Raw genomic sequence first — 5,819 nt, 5'->3', positions numbered from 1 at the left:
ATACATGTATTGGTAGATCGTGCGCGTGCAAATTTCTTATCACTATGTGAATTGTGCTAGAATCAGGGTGCCTAAATATCTAGACTAAGACTCCTAATAATTACATATTTGCACAAGAGTCAACATTTCAAGGTAAATGAGCTCCATTTTTTATGTTTTTTCATTTTTTAATTTTTTTTATTTTGATTTTTAATTTTTTTCAATTTTTTTTTTGGAATTTTTTCGATTTTTTCAAAAGAGAAGGAGTTCGTTTTCAATTATGGCATATTATCGTGACATCTACTCTATACCCCCAAACCTAAACTAAACATTGTCCTCAATGTTTCAAAATATGAACAAAATTAGAATACAACATATGAAGAGGATCATGTTGAGTAGAGAAAAAGGAAAGAGAATACCCGATTTCGGCGAAAGCAATATTAGAACTCCGTTATTCAAGGCAAGAATCCAACATATGTCAGCCGAGATCATATTGGATTAGCAAAATATATACAAAAGGAACAAAAGGGTTTTTAAGAAATTTTATCTACTGGATTATATACAAAAATTCACCATCACTAACAATCTAAAGAGTTGAGGATCAACCCAAAAGACAAAGTGTAGAGGTTTCAACAGCTTCACACAATAATAATATGATAGGCATGCAAGTGAAGCTGTGAAACAAAATGAGCTACCCCCAAACCTGAATTTTACAGAAGATATAATTTTGAAAACAAAATCGCGCAGTTTCGGGGGTTCATCATGCACAAGGTCTAGCTCGAAATGAACTTCGCTAGGGACGGGTACACATGCTAATTCCAACTGTGGTTCCTCAAATGTATTATACTTAGAAGCAAAATAGTCCAAGAGGACTTGGGAAGCACACAGTTCCAAACCTAGATTAGGGACTCTCAGAAAAGTCGGTTTGACAATATGGGTACAAACCAAATCTAGGTTGGGTGGAAGGCCATCAGATTGTGACTTATGTAGAAGAATAGGCACATCATTATAAATCAAATCAAAATCTCCTAAATCATCTACACATGTCACATCATGCTTACAATCATCAATCACATTAGCAAGATCACAATCAGAGTCATCAACATCATCAACAGATTTATCCTCGTGTATCGGCTCATCAGGGGAAACATCACATGGAATACTAGAAGACATATCATGCATTAAGGTCGGGGCAGAGACGCCTAATGTATTTGAACCCAAAGGTTCCATAACATTTTCAGTATAGACATGTTCTTCTAACATAACATCATAGTCATCATCATCATCATGATAGGGATTTTGCAATCTAGGATAATTTTCAATCCTAAGGTCGGAGCTATTACAAGAATAAAGCTCTAATTCATGGGGGTGACTCATATCATGTGGTGTTGTTCCTATTTCCCTAACGGATTCCCATTGATGGGTTTTCTCTGCAATCTCGGCTAAAAAATTCCATGCATCATCCACAGATTTATCAATAAACTCACCATTACACATTGAATCAACCATGGTTTGAGATTTAAAGTCTAGTCCCTCATAGAGGATGACGACAAGTCTCCACTTCTCAAATCCATGGTGTGGACATTCGCTCAACAAATCATTAAAACGTTCAAAATAGTCAAAAACAGTTTCCTCATCCAACTGGACAAAACAATTGATATTTTGACGAATAGCGATGGTCCTATGATGTGGAAAAAATCTTTGGAAAAATTGATTAGTGAGTTGTTCCCAAGTGGTGATTGATTGTGGTCTCAAACCGTAAAACCATGTTTTGGCCCTTTCCTTTAGAGAAAATGTAAACAAACGCAATTTCAGAGAGTCTTCGGACATATGATCAGGTTGCATAGTCCGACAAATTTGTTCAAACTCTTTTACATGAGTATAGGGGTTCTCAGAATCGAACCCTCGAAATATAGGAAGTATTTGTATCATGCTTGCATTTATTTTAAAAGGGTTATTAGTTTGAGGTAATACAATACATGATAATGGAATTTTTATTGACGGATACATGTATTCATGGAGAGCACGAGGTTGGCCCATATTGAAAAGACACAAAGCCCACTATTTGGTTTGAATGGGTTTTCAAAAATTTGGTTTTTAATGGGTTTGGATTTTTGGGAAAATTTTGGTTTTTTTGATGGGATATATTTGAAAAAGAAAATTTGGTTTAAAAATGGGAGCAAAGTAGAAATTTGGTTTTAAAATTGGGAGCAAAAGAAAATTTTGTTTTTTTTAAATAAATAAAATTTGGTTTTTGAATGGGAGCAAGCCCACTGTTTGTCCTCTAATGGAATGGAAGGAAGGCTGCGGCCCACGAAACACTAAGTTGTAATTTTGAAAGTTTAATTTGGCCCAGTTGGTTAAGGCCCGACGTTTGTTTTAAAACTTTGGTTTCGAGGTCCACTCTTGAGTGGAAACAAGCCCACAATCGGTTACAAGCTCAGCTGGGTTTAAACCCAGAGTCCAAAATACAAGTCCAATGAAAGAATTTAAACAAGCCCACAAAAATTAAATACAAGCCCACAAATTAAACAAACAAGCCCACAAATAAATTATTACAAACCCAACAGAAAATAAGAGAAGCCCAAAAATTGGCTTTAATATTACAAGCCCACAATTAAAAATTGGAAGCCCACAATTCGGGTTCTCTTAAATGGGTTACCTTTTAAGCACAGCCCAGCTGCTCTGATATTGTTGCAAAAACCCAGTTGGGTTTTGGTTCTTTTCCTTGGTGGCGTCCCAGCAGAGGAAAAACAGGTTCAGAACAGCAGGTCCAACAGCAATTGAAGTGAAGCAGATGCAGATGCAAATGCGATGCAGTGAAATGCAAAAATAGCTAATAAAACAACAAGAAAAACACAGCACCAATCCCCGGCAGCGGCGCCAAAAACTTGGCAGGCCCAAAGATATTATATTTAAATGCAAAATGGTCCCCGACAACGGCGCCAAAAACTTGGTGGGCCCGGAGACGTGTAAAATTAAAGCGCAATGAAACGCGGGCCTACAGTAATACCGCAAGTGCACGGTCGTCGGTTGTAGCTCGTGCAAGTACGGGTCGATCCACAGAGATTGGGAGTGTTTTGTAGTGTTTAACTATTTTGGGCTCTAAATTGCTATTGTTGGGCTTTGGGTACCAATGGATTTTGGTAACCAATGGGTTATGATTGTGCTTTGGGCCTTTGAGTTCTTTGGGAATGAACTGGGCTTTAGCTTTAGCCTATCAGTACACTAGGCTTTTGGATAGAACTATGGACTGGGCTTAACAGCTCACTTGTGAACTGGGCTTTGGTTTTAGTGAACTGATTTGAGCTTTGGGCTCAACAGTTCAACTGTGAATTGGGCTCAGCTTTTGGGATTACCAGTGAGTGGGCTTTGAACCTGGGCTTTTAGCCTTTGGTTTCAATGAACTGAACTTGGGCTCAGTGTTGAAGTGAGCTTTGGAGCAGCAGCAGTGGAGCAGCACAAGGCAAAGAAAGCAGCAGCACAACAGCTGCACAAGCAGTGGAAGGGAGGCAACAGGGTTGCAGGGCAGTGGAAGCAGACAGCTGCAGTAGCAAAGAAAAGAAAGCAGCAGCAGCAGAACAAGGCAGTGAAGGAATGAGGAAAAGTAAACAACAGCAGGGTTGCAAGGCAAGGAAAAAGAAGAGATGGCAGTGAAGCAAAGACAATGAAGCAAAGGCAGTGAAGCAAAGACAATGAAGACAATGAAGAAAACAAGCAGAGAACAATGCAAATGAACCAAGGCCAAAGCCAAGGGAAGGGGAGATGGTGAAGCTAATAGTGATGACAATGCAAGAGAGTTAAGCATACAAATGGAATGGAAAGAGAATTAGCTTGCTATGAGCACTAATTTCTCCCATTGCTCAATCAAAACAATGCATCCTAAGCATACAAATGGAATGGAAAGAGAATTAGCTTGCTATGAGCACTAATTTCTCCCATTGCACAATCAAATCAATGCTTCAAAGCTCTAACCTAGCATTCCACTTCTTGACAGTGAATTAAACCTAACAGTGAACTAAACATTAAACACAAAACTAAATTGAGATTAGAAACAAACAGAAATTATAAGAACATAAACTAAATGAACATGGAATTAAACATGAAATGAAATAGAAATTGAAAATTAACTAAAATTGATTTGAAACTGAAATTGAACATTAACAGAACTAAGTTCTGGACACTGGCTATTCCAGCATAAGCCAATTTCACACCCACAGTCCCCTTTTTATACCCAATTTACATTTTAGGGGTCTTACACCCAATTCCCAAATTACAGACAAAATTAGAGTCTGTGAAAAGTTAACCCTTACCCTGAAATTGTCTCCTCTGTCGAACCCATCTCCCCTCTGCTTCTGTCTCTTCGAGCAACCCCTTCTTTTGGTCTCCTCTGTCGACTGTGGTGAAACCCTAGTTTTATCTCTCTCTTGATTATAGCACCTAGTGTGTGGGGGTGCTAAGAACGAGAAAGAGAGGCAACTAGGGAATGGGTTTATGGTGTCTGTGGTGAGGGTGGCGCAGGCGGCGGTGGCAAAGACTGGTAGTGATGGTGGTGGCAGGGAGAGGTGGTTGCAGAGCTCTCTGCAACGGTCGGGGGAAGAAGAAATATTTTGGGAAAAAAGATTTGGGGAAGAAGAACTTGTTTGGGTGAAGTCGATGGTTTTGGATGCTAGGGTGTTGAGCGGGTGTAGCGAACTTTGATGATCTGCGACAAGGAGCGATGGATGGGAAGATGGTAGGTGGATCCAAAGGCTATACGGGGGTAATCGTGGAGCGACCGTCGGATGATGAGATACAACAAAATTGACGACACCAGATGGAGTTAGGTGTTGTAGTGTTAAGCGGAAGTATCGAGGTTTGATGCGCAGGCAAAGAAGCGACCGTAGGATCTAAATGTGATCTAATCTGAAGGCTTGGAATTTAGTTACTATGGTGTGTGATAGGAGCTTCAGATTTTGATGCGCGATGAAGGAGCGGCCATCGGATGATGAGATGGATCCAATCCGACGGCTGAAGATGGAGGCGGTTTTGGTTATAGAAAATGGGTTTGGGTAAGGGTTTTGGGCCTTGGGTATGCCAAGCCCATATCTTCTTTAAGAACAATTCTTCCTTCTTGAGCCCATTCCTAACTTTTTGGGCTTGTGCGCACCATTCTTCGCGGCTTCCTTGCGTAATTTCTTCCGGCCTTTCACTACTCTTCAGCTCTTTTCCGCTCCGCAAGTCATCCAGACTTTATTTATTACCTAAAAATGCAAAATTAAGTAAGAAAAATATTTATTCTTGAAAACAATGAAAATACAGAATATGGGATAAAATGTAGAATTACTGCACAAAAGATGAGTTAAATACCAACAAAAAGGGATAAATATATACATTATTTGGCACTCATCAAATACCCCCAAACCTGAATTTTACTTGTCCTCAAGTAAAACAAAACTAAGGAAATCCTAACTATACCACTGTCGCTGGTCTCTCGAATGCATTTAGCGTATGCACTAAGCCTTTTAAACCACTAAGTGTCCCTAGTGGACGAGTTGAAGTCTCGTGAAGGTTTACCAGAGGTGTACCTACAAAACCTAAGGACAAAATATGAGCTCAGATTCCATCAAATGTGACATGTGCAAGTCAGTTAAGCTCACAGCAAAATGGAGATGTCAATCTAGCTATCGAAGGCACAATCCTAGCACTGATAACAAATAAAGACATGTGATAAGAGTGTTAAGTGTATCTACACATGTGTAAATAAAGATCTGAAGTTATGACTACTAATCACCAAGAGATAGTTTCTCAGGCTAAGAACCAAGGTCGAAATCTAGCTAGCTGTCCGGACTTTACGAGAA

At 39.5% G+C, this 5,819-nt stretch overlaps 1 non-coding gene across 1 annotated transcript; it reads left to right on the top strand.

Moving 5' to 3' along the window:
- The first annotated feature begins 1,546 nt into the window (after positions 1-1,546).
- LOC113354770 lies at positions 1,547-1,650 on the top strand. The gene has a single exon (XR_003361992.1). It is a non-coding gene; the product is annotated as a small nucleolar RNA R71 (small nucleolar RNA).
- Positions 1,651-5,819: the final 4,169 nt, after the last annotated feature.

Source organism: Papaver somniferum, chromosome 2, assembly GCF_003573695.1.
Source record: "Papaver somniferum cultivar HN1 chromosome 2, ASM357369v1, whole genome shotgun sequence".
NCBI lineage: Eukaryota > Viridiplantae > Streptophyta > Magnoliopsida > Ranunculales > Papaveraceae > Papaver > Papaver somniferum.
The sequence above is the reverse complement of the archived record's forward strand: the minus strand, read 5'-3'. Positions and strand labels throughout refer to the sequence as shown.